Source organism: Artibeus jamaicensis, unplaced genomic scaffold, assembly GCF_021234435.1.
Source record: "Artibeus jamaicensis isolate MK-2021 breed Jamaican fruit bat unplaced genomic scaffold, CSHL_Jam_final contig_490, whole genome shotgun sequence".
NCBI lineage: Eukaryota > Metazoa > Chordata > Mammalia > Chiroptera > Phyllostomidae > Artibeus > Artibeus jamaicensis.
In genome coordinates this window covers 3,558,516-3,574,920 of record NW_026521861.1, presented here as the reverse complement: position 1 = coordinate 3,574,920, position 16,405 = coordinate 3,558,516, and the positions used below count along the sequence as shown (strand labels likewise).

General features: G+C 42.9%; 1 protein-coding gene across 2 annotated transcripts in view; it reads left to right on the top strand.

The window, feature by feature from the left end:
* The first annotated feature begins 13,029 nt into the window (after positions 1–13,029).
* The window catches only part of COL17A1 (collagen type XVII alpha 1 chain), a 48,454-nt gene continuing 45,078 nt past the window's right edge, over positions 13,030–16,405 (top strand). For both annotated transcript variants that reach the window (XM_053668416.1, XM_037159518.2), the window contains exon 1: positions 13,030–13,235. The gene's annotated coding sequence lies outside the window, so the exon portion shown is untranslated. The remainder of the gene's footprint in view (positions 13,236–16,405) is intronic.

The following is a 16,405-nucleotide window of genomic DNA, read 5'->3' as shown; positions in this document are numbered from 1 at the left end:
GGTACTTGAGTTCTAGCTAAGAAAAAATTCAGAGGCAAGATTCAAATGAAGAGAGAAAGTTTATTCAGCTAACAAAGTGAAAGTACATGCAAAAGAAGATTTCAGGCAGGCAGCCCAGAGAGCTACTGGAGGTGTTGGCAAGGGTAACTTTGAACCCTTGGATTCTGTTAACTACTCCCTTCTCCAAGATGATCTATCAGGACCCGTCCTGCCATCTCTTGTCCTTGTATGGAAATCATATGGGACTTTTCTCCAGCCCCTTGTTTCTTCTCCAGTCAGGGGCCTACCACTTGACTAGCTACATACCAGGGGAGGAAAAGTCGAGGAAAGGTCTGACCTGTATGACCAGAGACAAGCTAGAGGAGGAAGGCGTAACTGGGGGGCAAGGTCCTAACTTACAACACTTATTTCCAATACTTGCTCTCCCAGTTCTGCCTGTTGCTAGGTGCCCTGGACTTTCTTCCCTGATAATACAACATACCTGACCTATTGTCCTGCTCTGCTCATGCTTGTCTGTCCACCACAGGGATGAGTTCAAACTAAGGGGATTTAAACCTCCACAGAAATGTAAGCTCTAGAGACTTCCGCCAAGATGGAGGCATAGGTGGAGATGCCGTGCTTTCTCACACAACCAAGTTTAGAGACAACAAAATATTAGCAACAGAAAACACAGCCAGAACACAGAAAATTGAACTTTTCAGAAGTCCGATAACAATGAATTCTTCAGCCTGACCGGTAAGAGGGGCGAAGCCAGCAGCTGGCGGAGCGGGGTTGCACAGGAAAACTCGGTCAGACAGACTCAGGCACTCGGATCTCAGGCGTGGGGTTGCAACAGGTGGACCAGTGAGTGACCCAGTGAGCGACTGGTGTACCCAGTGAGGGTGCAGGGCAGAGGGTTGACTGTGCTGGTGCATTCCTGCGCAGATAAACCAGTGAGGGAGTGGGCAGTGAGGCAGGACCTAGAGAGTCCCAGCGACGGGAGGCAACAGAGACAGCCGCCATTTCCCAGCTCTGACCCCGCCCCGACATACAGCTCACAAACCAGCAACTCCGCCCTGGAGACCCCGCCCCACCTCTAAGGCTCCGCTCCTCATACTTAATGGGCACAAACAGACCAAAAATGGCTCAAGAAGATCTCAAAGCCCCAGCGCCCATAAATCTAAGTGACGAAGAAATAGCAAAACTTTCAGATGCACAGTTCAAAACATTGGTGATCAGGATGCTCACAGAACTGGTTGATTTTAGTCACAAATTAGAGGAACATATGAAGGCTAAACTAATTGAAATGAATGGAAATACACAGGAAACCAATAGTAATGGAAAGGAAACTGGGACTCAAATAAAAAAAGTGGGCCAGAAGGAGAATAAAAATGACCAACGAGAAAAGAATGAAGAAACAAGAATTCAAAAAAAATGAGGAGAGACTTAGGAACCTCCAGGACATCTTTAAACGCTCCAACATCTGAATTATAGGGGTACCAGAAGGGGGAAAGGCACAGCCACAAGTGGAAAACTTATTTGAACAAATAATAAAGGAGAATTTCCCCAATCTGGCAAAGGCAATAGGCTTCCAGGAAATCCAGGAAGCTCAGAGAGTCCCAAAGAAGGTGGACCCAAGAAGGAACACACCAAGGCACATCATCATTACATTAGCCAAGATTAAAATGAAAGAGAGAATCCTAGAAGCAGCAAGAGACAAGGGGACAGTCACATACAAAGGAGTTCCCATCGGACTGTCAGCTGATTTCTCAAAAGAGACCTTACAGGCAAGAAGGGGCTGGAAAGAGGTATTCCAAGTCATGAAATCCAAAGACCTACAACCAAGATTGCTCTATCCAGCGAAGCTTTCATTTAGAATGGAAGGGCAGATAAAGTGCTTCTCAGATAAGATCAAATTCAAGGAGTTCATCATCACCAAGCCCTTACTATATGAAATGTTAAAGGGACTTATCTAAGAAAAAGGAGATAAAAAATATGAACAGTGAAAGGACAGCAAATGCACAGTTATTAACAACCACATCTAAAACAAAAGCAAGCTAAAAGGACAGCTAGATTAGGAGCAGAGCCATAGAAATGAAGATCTCATGGAGGGTTAGCAACAGGGGAATGGGAGGAGGAGGGGGGAGAAGGTACAGAAAATAAGTAGCATAGACAGTAGGTAGAAAATAGATAGGGGGAGGGCAAGAATAGTATGGGAAATATAGAATCCAAAGAACTTGAGACACATGGTCATAAACTAAAGAGGGGGAATGGTAGGGGTGGGGAGGTGCAGGGTGGAGGGGAATGAAGGGGGGAACAGAACAACTGTAATGGCATAATCAATAAAATAAAAATTTTAAAAAAAGATTGATAAGGAAGAGAAATGTGATTTTTCAGAAGGTACAATAATGTACCTAGACAATCCAAGAAAATCAACTGATAAAATAGTAGAACTAAAAAGAGAATTCAGCAAGGTGATCATACATAAAATAAGTGATATTCATATATACCAGTAGTAACCAATTAGAAAATGTAATAGAAAAATATTCCTTTCACAAAAGCAAAACAAACTATAAGATACCTAAAATAACCTAAAATTATAGTTATTTTTAGACTACAAAACTTTCCTAAAGAATATTTTTTAAAAATATTTTAAATGGCATAATCAATAAAATAAAAATTAAAAAAAAAAGAAATGTAAGCTCTAACAGGTGTACCATTGAGGAAGTTAACTTGGCAGAAAAGAGGCAGGAAGTTGTAGTCAGGGGCTGGCTCAGAAAAATCTCACTGTGATCCTCGGCCCTGCACTCTCTCTCATCCGAACAGTAACCACAGAATGAATGCCTTGACTCTGCCCAGCCTCACTGATATTGCCCCCTCAATTCCTTTCCTTTTTCATTCTTGCCTTGCTGAACCTTGGGCCTGTATTATCTTGTACCAGAACTATTGTCATTGGATCCTGATCAGTCTCACTCTCTCATTTCTTGTCTTCTGGTCCGCCATTTCCATTGTCACCCAATTAACCTTTGTCTGGCCCAGCTCTCATCGTTTCACTTTTTTTCATCTTCCCATGAATTCCGCTCACCCACAGAGCGACATAGACACTTGTCAGGCTGGCATTTCCGACTCCCATGGTCCAACTGGCACACTCGACACTTCCAGCCTCCCCTGATCTACTTCATGCTCACTGTGCTTCTCCTTTCTCCACCCGAGCCTTACTTTTTCCTGTATCTGTGCCTCTCATGCTGGACTCCCTGCTTCAAAGTCCAGCTCCACCCCTGGCTTCTTACTACCACCCATCTTTCAAAGTACAGCTCAGATGACACTCCTTTCATGAAGCATTGGCCGATGCCCATGGCTGGAAGTAGATCTCCATGGTTCCTAAATCTCTAATGATTTACATGTTTCTTTACATTATAATTATTTGTTTATGTGGTGAATAAACCCGTGTATCATTTTTTTTACACTGCTAACTCCTTAAAGGCATACTTTTACTTCTCATCCTTACTTGTATCTGTGTATCCAGTGCCTTGTTCATGGTAGGCCCTCAGTAGGTATTTGTTTACTCATTCAACCAATATGTATGAGTTTTGAATGGATAAATGAATAGATTTGAAAGTAGAAATGGAAGAAAGGAAACCAGAGTGCTTTGTTATTATAATAAAGGCAGCAGGAACAATTCAAGAACCATTACAGACAAGAAAAGTAGATGAAGACCTGAAGCCTGTGTATGAAGTTTAGGATTTGGTACTGTTTCTCAACTGCAGCCTTCCAAAGGACAAATGCTCCATAAACCGGGATATTTGCTTTTGTCATAATTGTTTGCAGGAAAATCTCATTATCCAGGAGTACATGCTACCCAAAGAGAAAGCTAGTCAAAAATACGGTCTTCTAGTCTTAGAAACGTAGCAGCAACCCACAACAAATAATCATATTGTCTTTATTTTAATATATACAAATTCAATTTCTAAAAAAAAATCAGTGGATTTACTGTTCAATGAAGAAGCTGAGTCAATGATTACAAATGGTGGAATTATCTCACTAAATATAACATTATTTTTCTCCTTTAGTGAACTTCACTTCTTATCATCTCTTAAGAATGCAAAGCAAATGTATCTCAAAGCTTTAGGATCCCTGGTTGAAAATATGATAAAAACATATCACTATCATGTTCTACTCTGTGGTAGGAGGGTCACAGAATAGGTAGAAATCCATCTTCAGGATACATTCCTTTAAACCAAGCAAATACAGAAAAATCTTTGTTTACAACATCCACCCCAGTCACCCAAAACTGGATTTACACATCACTTTGCAGAGTAACATGTAAATTAGCCACAGAAAGCGGGGTACACCTGTACTCGTTCACATTGCTCAGCAAGCAGTGAGAGTCTGGTCACCAGGTGCCAGTCTGGGCCACACATAAAGAGACACCTTTTCTCCCCAAAGTGGTTAAAAGTCAGTAGATGATTTTGAGAGGATGAGTATTTCTCTGGTTGCCACTTAAGGAAATTTTCTTTCTGGTTCATCAAAAATTGGTTAAATGTGACTCACTGAACATTGAACATAGCTCCAAATGGAGCAGGGAACAAAAAAACACCTTTCCGGTGTCTTAGTCACTGCTATCTCCTAAATCTGACACTGTTCCTTAATTTTAGCAAGAATTCTGTTGCTTTCTGGCTGATTTGAAACATTTAAAAGACAATTCCCTTAGTACCAGGATATAGTAAGAAATGAACATATGAATGTTGAATGAACACAAGGTTTCTTTCACTCCATGTACCAAGACAAGTCACATTATTATAAATAATTTTGCCAAGGGCAATAAACTATGCACCTTGAGTAACTAGAATATAAACTCTTAGTCTTTTAATTTTATTCATCCCAAAAGGCCTAATAATACAGTACACTTAAACAGTACTCACGCACACATAGAAATACGTGGGAGTGTGCACACACTCTGACTTATTAGCTATTGAGTTGTCTTAGAGGATCCTGGATGAATCACTTTAGGGTTTATCTACTTTGGGCCTGAGTTTTCCATTGTCTCTGGAGAATACTTGTTATTACAGGACCCTAACAGGAGGAAAAGACCAGCCATGCTGAGTCCAATGGTTGGTTAGCATGCCTGGCTTTATGTAGTAGATGTATAAATTGAATAATATGGTTGCCAACTCCTAATATGGATTTTTATTTAAAATCATCAATAAATTATACCAATACCATAATGCCGTTGACTGAAAATATCTCCACTGTTCAGATGGTTTTTGTTCTTATTTAAGTTATCTTTGCCCTCATCCTGTTCTATTTCAATATTGCCTATTTCAGTTCAAAGCTATGGACATACTTAAATCTTAACAACACACAGGCAGTGGCAAACGAGGGTTCAAGAGTCAAGTGGAATATAGGTAGGCTCTGCACTGTATAGAAAAACATCCCCGGTCCTCCTCTCGTGTCCTTTTTTTTACTTTCACACTACTGCCACACTCACAACAATTCTGACACCAGATATGGGGGAGAGGGGTTCCACAGTGTGACACCAAGCAATTTTCTGTGACACTAGCTAGGCGTCCTTTAATTTAGCTTAATTCCGACACTCTCTACCCAGAGATTTTGTCAGATCCAAAAGATTTAGGGCTCAGTCCCATGAGACTGCCCTCTGCCCTACTTCAGGGGTCAATCACAGCCGTAGGTCCCTAGGTTACCCACAACTTCTGTCCAATTTGACCCTAAATTAGAGCTGCCCATGACCCTCTATCCCTTGGATTCAACTATTTACTGGAACAGCTCACAGAACTCAGGAAAACACTTACTTACATTTAGCAATTTATTAAAGGATATATGATAAAGGATACAGATGAACAGCCAGAGGAAAGATATAGAGGTCCGGAGTGCAGAGCTTCCATCCTCGTGGAGTGGGGGGGGTGTCACCCTCTCCGTGTGCGGGTGTGTTTACCAACCTGGGAACTCTCTGAATCACATACTGTTGGGATTTTTATGGAGACTTCGTTGTGTAGGAATAACCAATCATTTAACCCCTTTCCAGTCCCTCTCCCCTCTCTGGAGCCACCTATTAGATGTCAGATCTTGGCCTGGTTACTCAGTTTCTCTGAATTCCACTTTTCTCAGTTATAAAATAAAGTTAATGCACACCTCGTAGAGCTTCTGTGGGGATTAAATATGATATTGTATTATGTAAAATATCTGACACATTGTAGATTTTAGAAAACCTTAGTTCCGGTCTCTCTTCTTTTTTTTTTAATAATACAAACATTCCTGCAATGCCTATATAGAGTTGTTCCTAAATGTTAATTTATGAACATTTGCCAAGTGCCAGAAACCACCTCCCTACCATGGCCTATGAGACCTTGTGTGGTCCAGCCCCTGCCTATCACCAGCTTTTCTTCCAACACCTCCCCCTTCTCTGGTGCACTTCAATGCATGGGCATCACTGTCCTTCAAACTCACCATGCTTCTTCCACTTCAGAACCTCCTCAAATATTCTCTTCCCTGTCTAGACTCTAGAATACCCTCCACCCCTCCTTTCACCTTTGTACTCTCTATTCAACCTTCATCCACCTTTTTAAATGTCACTTTCTTAGCAGAACTTTCCCTTACATACCTCCTCAAGATTTATCTCCTCTTCTGCTCTCTCATAGTATCCAGAATTTATTCTTCATACTATCACATTCTTAATTGCATATTGATACATAATTATTCATTGTGTAAATAATTTGTTATAAATTGTGTCCCCTCTAAAATTCAAATGTTGAAGCCCAACCCCCAGTATGTTAGAATGTGACAGTATTTGGAGATATGGCCCTTAAAGAAGTAATTAAGTTACTGTGAGGCTGCTAAAATGGGCCCTAATCCAATCTGACTGGTGTCCTTATAAAAAGAGGAGATTAGGATTTGCAGAGAGAGAGAGACACCAGGGGTGCACACAGACACCAGAAAAGGCCAGGTGAGGCCCTGGCTGGTATGGCTCAATTGGTTGGGTGTTGTTGTTCTGTAAAGCAGAAGGTCACTGGTTCAATTCCTGGTCAGGCACATGCCTGGGTTGCAGATCAGGTCCCCAGAGGGGGTCATGAGAGAGGCAACCAATCGATGTTCCAGAACGTTGATGTTTCTGTCCCCCTCTTTCTCCTTTCCTTCCCCTCTCTCTAAAAATAAGTAAATAAATAAATAATATACAGAAAGAGAGAAAGAAAGAAAGAAAGAAAGAAAGAAAGAAAGAAAGAAAGAAAGAAAGAAAGAAAGAAAGAAAGAAAGAAAGAAAGAAAGGGAAGCCATGTGAGGATTCAGTAAGGAAATAGCCATCTGTAAGCCGAAGAGAGAGACCTGGAGAGAAATGAAACCTGTTGACAGCTTGACCATGGACTTCCAACCTCCAGAACTGTGAGAAAAGTAACTTCTGTTGTTTAAGCCACCAGAACTTTGTTATGGCGGTCCTAGCAGAGTATTACATTGTTCAGGGCCTATCTTACTCCACTAGACTGAGAAGAACTCCCTAAGGAGACAGAGAATGTGTCTATATTTCACCACTAAACTCTCAGCATATAGTTCAATGTCTGGCTCCAAGCAAGAGCTACTATATCTTTGTTTCATTTATGAATTACTGAATGAGTGAATGAATGATGCACATTTGTGTCAATTTCATGCTATCTGTCTTCCAGGTTTTTCAATGCTCTTCTCCTAGGAGACTGACAGCAGACATGTTGATAAGTTTTTATTTGGGGAAGGCAGGAATCCCAGAAAACAAGAATCCAACAACATCACATTCTAGGACAGTAAAAGGGTCTGAAAAGTGTGACCCCAAAGCAGAATATGAGGAGCTTTGGCATGAGAACCCCATAGCTGCAGCTCAAACCCTTCCATGCAACTTGAGTACCCACAAGAGCAACTTGCAGACATTGGTGCTGTCCTAGAGGAACTCCATGGCTCCCTCCGGGGTGTTGGAATAATGCCTCGGCACTGGGAATCCAAAGCTGAGAATGGCTCCAAAGAACCACCTGAGTGAATTCTAAGTTCAGACTTCCCACAATACCTACACCAAGAGTCTGAAGCTAGTTTTTTTTTAATTATATTTTATTGATTATGCTACTACAGTTGTCCTGATCTTTGCCTCTTTGCCCCCCTCCACCCAGTGCCCCCTACTCCTCAGGGCAATCTTCCCACCATTATTCTTGTCCATGGGTCTTGTGTGTAAGTTCTTTGGCTACTCCATTTCCTATACTATAGTTTACATCCCCATGGCTATTCTGTAAGTACATATTTGTACTTCTTTTTTTTTTTTAAATTGATTATGCTGTTACAGTTGTTCTATTCCCCCCTTCATTCCCCTCCACCCTGCCCCCCCATCCCCACCATTACCCCCCTTTAGTTTATGTCCATGTGTCTCAAGTCCTTTAGGTTCTATATTTCCCATGCTATTCTTGCCCCCCCATCTATTTTCTATCTACTGTCTATGCTACTTATTTTACGTACCTTCTCCCCCCATCTCCTCCTCCCACTCCCCTGTTGCTAACCCTCCTTGAGATCTTCATTTCTATGTTTCCACTCCTGATCTAGCTGTTCTTTTAGTTTGCTTTCGTTTTAGGTGTGGTTGTTAATAACTGTGAGCTTGTTGTTCTTTCACTGTTCATGTTTCTTTAACTTCTTTTCCTTAGATAAGTCCCTTTAACATTTCATATAATAAGGGCTTGGTGATGATGAACTCCTTGAATTTGGTCTTATCTGAGAAGCACCTTATCTGTCCTTCCATTCTAAATGAAAGTTTTGCTGGATAGAGCAATCTTGGTTGTAGGTCTTTAGATTTCATGACTTGGAATATTTCTTTCCAGCCCCTTCTTGCCTGTAAGGTCTCTTTTGAGAAATCTGCTGACAGTCTGATGGGGACTCCTTTGTAGGTGATTGTCCCCTTAGCTCTTGCTGCTTCTAGGATTCTCTCCTTCATTTTAATTTTGGCTAATGTAATTATGATATGCCTTGGTGTGTTTCTTCTTGAGTCCAACTTTTTTGGTACTCTCTGGGCTTCTTGGATTTCTTGGAAGTCTATTTCCTTTGCCAGATTGGGGAAATTTTCTTTTATTATTTGTTCAAATAGTTTTTCCACTGGTGGTTGTGTCTTTCCCCCTTCTGGTACCCCTATAATTCGGATATTGGAGCGTTTAAAGATGTCCTGGAGTTTCCTAAGTCTCTCCTCATTTCTTTGAATTCTTGCTCCTTGACTCTTTTCTGTTTGGCCATTATTTGCTTTCTTCTGGTCCACTCCATTGATTTGAGTCCCAGTTTCCTTTTCATCTCTATGGGTTTCCTGTGGAATTCCATTCATTTCCCTTAGTTTAGCCTTCATATGTTTCTCTAATTTGTGGCTATAATCAACCAGATCTGTGAGGATCCTGATGACCAGTGTTTTAAACTGTGCGTCTGAGAGTTTTGCTATTTCTTCGTCGCTTAGATTTATCTCTGGGGCTTTGAGGTCTTCCTGCGACATTTTTGGTCTGTTCTGGCCCTTTAAATGTGAGAAGCGGCGCCTTGGACTCCCAGGTCGCTGGGTTGTGACGCTGTATGTGGGGGCGTGGTCAGAGCGGGGAAATGGCGGCACCCTCTACTGCCGCATGCCACGGGGACCACTGGCCCGGTCCAACCGCCCACTCCCTCGCCTGTCCGCTCGCCTGCAGATAGGCAACCGCAGTCAACACGCAGCACCGCCTCCCCACTGTCTCCTCAGCAGTCGCTCACCCGGTGGGTTGCTCGGTCGCTCACTAGGTCCAATCCTGCGTTTGGAACCCGGTGCGTCTGGATTCGCGCGTCTGGATTCCGCGCCTGGGTCTGTCCGACCGGAGTCCTCCTGTGCAACCCCTCACGAGACGCCGGTTTCGCCCCTTACCGGTCGGGCTGAAGAATTTGTTGTTAACGGACTTCCGAAAAGTTCAATTTTCCGTGTTCTGGTTATGTTTTCTGATGCTAATATTTAGTTGTCCCTAAACTTGGTTGTGTGAGAAGGCACGGCACATCCACCTATACCTCCATCTTGGCGGAAGTCCATATTTGTACTTCTTAATCCCCTTCCCTCTTCACCCATTCTTCCCCTCTCCCCTCCTATCTGGCAACCTTGCAGTAACTAACTTCTCTTGCTTTTAAGAGTCTCTATCTTTAACCTTTGGCCTTTTAATAAAGATGTGTCTTAGAGTGGGCCTCTTTGCATCCATCATAATTGGGACTCTCTGTATTTCCTGGATTTGCATGTCTGTTTCCTTCACCAAATTAGGAAAGTTTTTTTTCACTGTTTTTTCAAATAGATTCCAGTTTCTTGCCCTTTCTGTTCTCTTTCTGGCACCTCTATGAGGCAAATGTTGGACTTCTTAAAGTTGTCCCAGAGGCTGTTAATGCTATCTTTATTTTTTGGGTTCTTTTTTCTTCTTGTTCTGCATGGTTGTTTTTTTGTTTCCTTATGATCCAAATCATTGGTTTGATTGTTGGCTTCATCCATTCTACTGTTGTTTCCCTGTAAATTGTTCTTTATTTCAATTAGTGCATCTTTCATTTCTGACTGGGTCTTTTTCATGCTGCTGAGGTCCTCACTAAATTCCTTGAGCATCCTTATAACCAGTGTTTTGAACTCTGCCTCTGAGAGATTGCTTATCTCCATTTCATTTAGCTCTTTTTCTGGAGTTTTGATCTGTTCTTTCATTTGAGCCATGTTTCTCTGTCTCCCTGTTTTGGCAACCTTCCTATGTTTGTTTATATGAATTAGGTAGAGCTGCCTTGACTCTGTGTCTTGGTAGTGTGGCCTAGTGTAGTAGGTGCCCTGTAGGGTCCAATGGCACAAACATCCCCTATCACCCAAGCTGGGTAGTCCAGGTGTGCCCTTTGTGGAGGCTGAGTACACCCTCCTCTTATAGTTGATCCTTGGTTGTTGTTGGCAGATCAATAGGAGGGATTACCCAGGCCAGTCAGGCGCAAGGACAGGCTCTGATCACTGACCACCAACCTCCACCCTTTGTGGAGGATCAGCCTCCATGCGTAGGGCAGGGGGGTGGTGCTCCGATGCGGTCTATAGCTATTACCTGAGTGTATTGGCCCTGGGGTTTCCTGGCGGGGGGCGTAGGCCAAGGTCAGCCCTCATCTGTGTTTTGCCTGGGGCACCCTGTCTGAGCTATAAAGCAACCTGAGATGGCTGCTACTTATTCTGGGTTTGGAGATTGCCAGCTGAAGCCAAGTTATTACTCTAATATGGCCACTGCTAAGACTCACTGAAGCCAGCTGTTGCTTGTTTGATAGGATTTAGGAGCCAAGACAAGCCATTTATATGGGAAAGCAGCTTGGGTGGGCCCATAAATTGGGTGGGGCAGAGCCTCCATGGATCTCCAAGGTGGGTCACACATTGTTAGGCAGGTTGATGCAGTCTCATGTGGCACCAGCCTACCAGCTCTATGGGAGGGAGGTCTCAGCAAAGGGACAATGACCCCTGCTTGCCCTGATGCCAGTCACTTCAGCCTCTTCCTATATACCACTGGTGCCTTTCAAGCTGCTTCCCCAGTGCTGGAGCTCAAAGAGAGTGAGTCTGAGTAGGTGAGTTCCCCAAAAGGGACTGCTTAGGGCTCCAGCAGCCTCCTCCACTGACTCAATCCCTGCTGGTTTTTCACAGCCAGAAATTGTCAGGACTTATTTCTTGGCACTGGAATACTGGGCTGGGGGGCCCTGTATGAATCTGTAACTCACTTCCTAGATATCCTTCCCAAATTTTTATCCACATGGATTTGGGGCCAGCTGGTTCTGCATCTGCACCCTTCCTACCCATCTGGATGGATGTAGTTTCTTCAATTCTATAGCTGTCAGACTTCCATTCAACTCGATCTCTGATGTTCCTGAGTGATGATTGTTCCATATTTTCGTTGTAATTTTGATGTGATTGTGTGAAGAGGCGGGCCATGTCTGCCTACATTGCTATCTTGACTGGAAGCCCACAGCTAGTCTTTAGGGGTCCTGGAAAGCCCGTTGTTTCCCAAGTATTCATAAAAATTATCCAGATTGGTGCAAATTGACCTTCTAGGGAAATCCAATGGTCCCATGGACTCACCTGGAGTAACAGGGCCCCTGGGAATCCACACACGTGTGCAGAGACCCTGTGGTTGCTGATCTGACGGGAAGATTCTTAACCCTCCCCAATAATGTCTCGCTCCATTTTTTAGGTGACTTCAAATCCTGTCACTAACATGTCACTTTTGGGAGTCAGCATTAATATACCTGGTTACCTCATTTAAAAAACGACTTCCTATCCCAACAATTACTCTACATTTTCAGTCATTAAGATCTTGCCCTGAAGTTAGTTCACCCACTGTTCCCCCCAGGTGGATTTGACCTGGCTTGGGTCAGAATGGGAGAAAGAGGGCAAAATCACGACTTTTCCAGAGTTCAGACCACTTGATCACACCCCCCACACACATGCCTAGCTACACCACAAAACATACACATTGAAATTTTGACTATTCCCTGGCAGCAAGGAAGGGAAATACCAAGTTGTGGCAGTTCTCTGGCTATAGAAGGTGATAGAAGATAAGAAGTAATAAAAGGGAACTTTTGCCCTGGCTGGTGTGGCTCACCATGAATATAACCACGAAGCCCCCCTGAGAACTATAGGTGGCTCGGTGGATTGAGCGCTGACCTGTGAACTGAAAGGTCAGCAGTTCGAGTCCTGGTCAGGGCACATGCCTGGATCGCAGGCCGATTCCTGGTTGACGGGGTGTGAGAGGCAACCAGCTGCTGTTTCTCTCACTCATTGACATTTTCTCTCCCTCCCTTTCTCACTCCCTTCCCCTGAAAACAAGTAAATAAAACCTTTAACCCCCCCAAAAAAGGACTTCTTTTACAATGACCTTTGTTTCATTTCCCCATGGTCCCAGAAATGGTTAATCCTCCTAAACAGGTAGGAGAAAATTTCTGCCTCCTATAAAGTTTGATTCCTGGAGGCAGCTTTTTTTTTAATCTAGCAAGTGTCAGATAATTGGAAGGGTGGAGTAACGCAGTAAACCATGACACACCTTTGTCAGGACTTGTCTGGAAGCAAAGAACTGGAAGAAACAAGGGGGAGAGAAGAAGAGAACATTTTTGAAAGATCACTCAGCTTTCACACATCTTGGCTGGGGCTGGATAAAAAAAGTGGGAACTGCAAACCTCTAGAAGGAAACATCAGAGAAAGAGAGAGGGGAGATTTATTCCAAGTTATTTCCTGCTCCTTCAAAATCTCTAACAAGGTAAGTAACAGGAAAAACTTGACCTTTCTCCCGTTTTGAGACTTTGATTTGAGGGTTGCCGTTTAGAACTTAAATGTTTGTTGGAGAAAATAAGATAAAGTTGTTGAATTCCAAGTGTTCTAGTGAAGTGGTTAACTGATCATAAATGATTACTCTGGTTTACCCATTCTGCTTAGGATAGATAGGTCTTTTAAAGGAATAACAGGAAAGATGCATCAATGGGAAAGAGAAGAAAATGGTTAATTAAGATAAACTGAGCTCTAGTGGCCAGATTTTAGGTATTATTTTCAGTATTATAAAATGGTAATTTCAGTATGGTAAAATGGTAAAGTTGTGTTATGGTATTTCATTTAGAATAGGATAAGAGTTTATAACATCTCCTCTCTCTCCCTCTGAGCCTCTCTTTCTCTCTGTCTCTGTCTTTCTCTCAATGCTCCCGCTTTCTCTGTGTCCCTCTCTCCCCTTGACAGCACAGTGAGGTGTAGGGAAGGGGGGCCTTCTAAAAGCAGCCCCTGAGCACTAAGTGTTGATGTGCTACCTAGACCTCGGTGCTGGCAGTTTCTGATTAAGCTCAAGAGGCTGGGTGAACATTGTTGTTTAGCTCGCTCTAAAATTACTGCTTTCTAATCTAAAGTAAAGGGAAATATCTGGAATGATATAATTAATCCAGGAATTTCCCGGAGGCAAATGTAGAACAAAGAAAGAAAAAATAAAACAAGAAAAGAAAATGTTGCAGGTGTCCACACTTTAACTGGCCAATTTGGCCCCACAGAATCATTTTGGGGTGAGAATTACCAGCTTTGGTGTTTCACTGTACCACATTTACTACTGACAAATTACCACTTCACTTTTTAAGTTACACGCAAAGCCACTGGCACATCACTTCTTTTGAGAAGCGGTTAATCAGTAGCCAAAAACTTGGATTCATTATGCCCACAAAATGTAGTAGGAGTTTATGAAGAGTTTCATTTGGAAAGCAGAGTTGTTCCTTCCACGTCTGCACAGCTCTCGCTCAGAGCTCAGCCGCAGAGCGCTGAGTCAGAACTGAACTAAGGCAGGCATCAGCCCCTTCAGAGCATCGGAGGAGCCTGCCCTGTTCTCAGGCCCTTCAAATACTCATGAAATTCTGAGCATGGAAAAAGCTAAAGGGGACAGTTCTGACTTAAGCTTAGACAGAAAATTCTTACTTTAGTAAAACTGATCAGGTCCTAAGAACTGACCTCATTCTCAGATGATACCTGAGCAAAAGAAATGTGTGTCTGCATGATTTGGCTCATTTGTTGTTACTAACAGCAGTAGGATTTAACCAAACATGGCTGCAAGTGAGTGGCATAAATCACAAAGGTGGTGCTCAAGCTTCCCCCATCCCAAGCTATGAAAATCAAGGATGCCAGATATTGCAGGTGGGCAAGCCCATTGATGGGGTGGAGACAAAACCTTCTGAGATGATCAACCCCAGGGCACTGGTTTTCTCTGCTGTCAAACTGCTCGGTCCTCCTGTGCTCACGCATCAATAGCTACTGGATGGGTTTTTTGCACTTTGGCCATTTTGTTGTTATTTTGTTTTAAAATGTGAAGTGTGCAGAGATTGGAGTAATAAAAGCTGTGAAAATACTTACGACACCTTAGCAGGGTATAGGAACATTTATTTTGAAAATAGAAAATACAAAGACACTTATCTTCTGTATTCCCTTCTTTGTATCAGAGACCGAGTGTTTAATGAGACGTTAGAACAAGATTAGGTCTCTGCCATGGTTTACTGCCGCCATCCTCGCTGGTGTGTGTGCTACACCCCGTCTCCACTGGACCAGTTTTAGGTGGATGTCACGTCATTTAAATGAAGTGGAAAGAAAAAACTCATAAAAAGTAGAAAAATGATTTTGAATTGCATTTTCTTGCATCAGAAAATGACACATGGGATCCTTTTTAACATCTTCAGTGGAGCATTAACTAGGAAATAACCATGAAGCCTCCGCTGAGAACCATGCATGGAAATTAGCATACTTTTGAAATTGAGAACTTGAATTATCTGCTCATCCTTAGTGCTAGTGAAGTAGCCCAAGCATCCAAGAAGTTAAAAATTATTCTGCTTGACTGTGCTTCCATTAAGTAGTGTTTTCAGAGGAGAGCACACTGGTGAACACTGCTGGGAAAGATCGGATCGGGCTCGTGCCTGGGCATGTAATTTCCTTTCCCTAATGTTAGTTATACTTTTTAAAACTATCAGCACTTAAAATGTTTTAAAAAAGAAGTCTTGTGGGAATACTGTAGGTCCCACAGGGTAATTCCAGCCTAGGTTTGTGCCTCCGCCCCTCATTTTCCATTTGATAACCCCCTTACAGAAAGTTTCCTTTCATATTGGTTTAAAGAAATTGATCTCCCAACACATTCCTGCCTCTTCACACTGTCAGTCTGGGAGAGAACCTCAGCAAAGTCAACAGAGCTCCATCCTGTACTTCTCAGGCCCAAGAAAGCACCCAGCTTGGTCTGAGACACATTTGAGGGGCTTCAGGCTGAGGGAGAGGCAAGGGGCTATCTACTTACACCCACCTAGGGCACGTTCCATCCCAGGGTACCTGCCAGTAAGGAGCCCCCAGTCCCTGGACAAGGGCATCTGATTTCTTAGCAGGCTGTCTCTGTGCCCTCTGGAAAGCAGGAAATGCTTGGCTTTTTGTTACAGATCTCAAGGCTCCATAATTAGGGTTTAAGAAGATGGAGGGGTTCAGAAATGTCTGTTATTTTTCTGGGTATAGGAAGAACAAGAAAACACTTGCCAGTTTTGCTGCTGGGACACTTCAAATCTTACCAAAGGGAGCCTTTATCAGCCTGCCTTGATGGCTACAGGTGGGATAAACTCATCTGATCCCAAATGTATAGCTGCCAGCAGCAACTTTCATTAAAGGATCAAAATAAGCAATAATTTTGGGGAAGTAAAAGTTTCCATGGATTGTTACAAACAGTTCCTACCAGGATAATATTTTATGTCAGTTCAGGTGCCTTCCTAGGTGCACCTATGGGCAACCAGGTGCATCTGAAGGTTTACTCGCTAAGATGCCTCCTAGTTCATAGTTAATGACCAATTTTTAAAAATGGGGAGGGACTTCAGGGGTACCAAGGCAATTAATGCTTCAACAAAAAATTTCAAAGAGAGTGTCTGGTTGTGTGTAGGC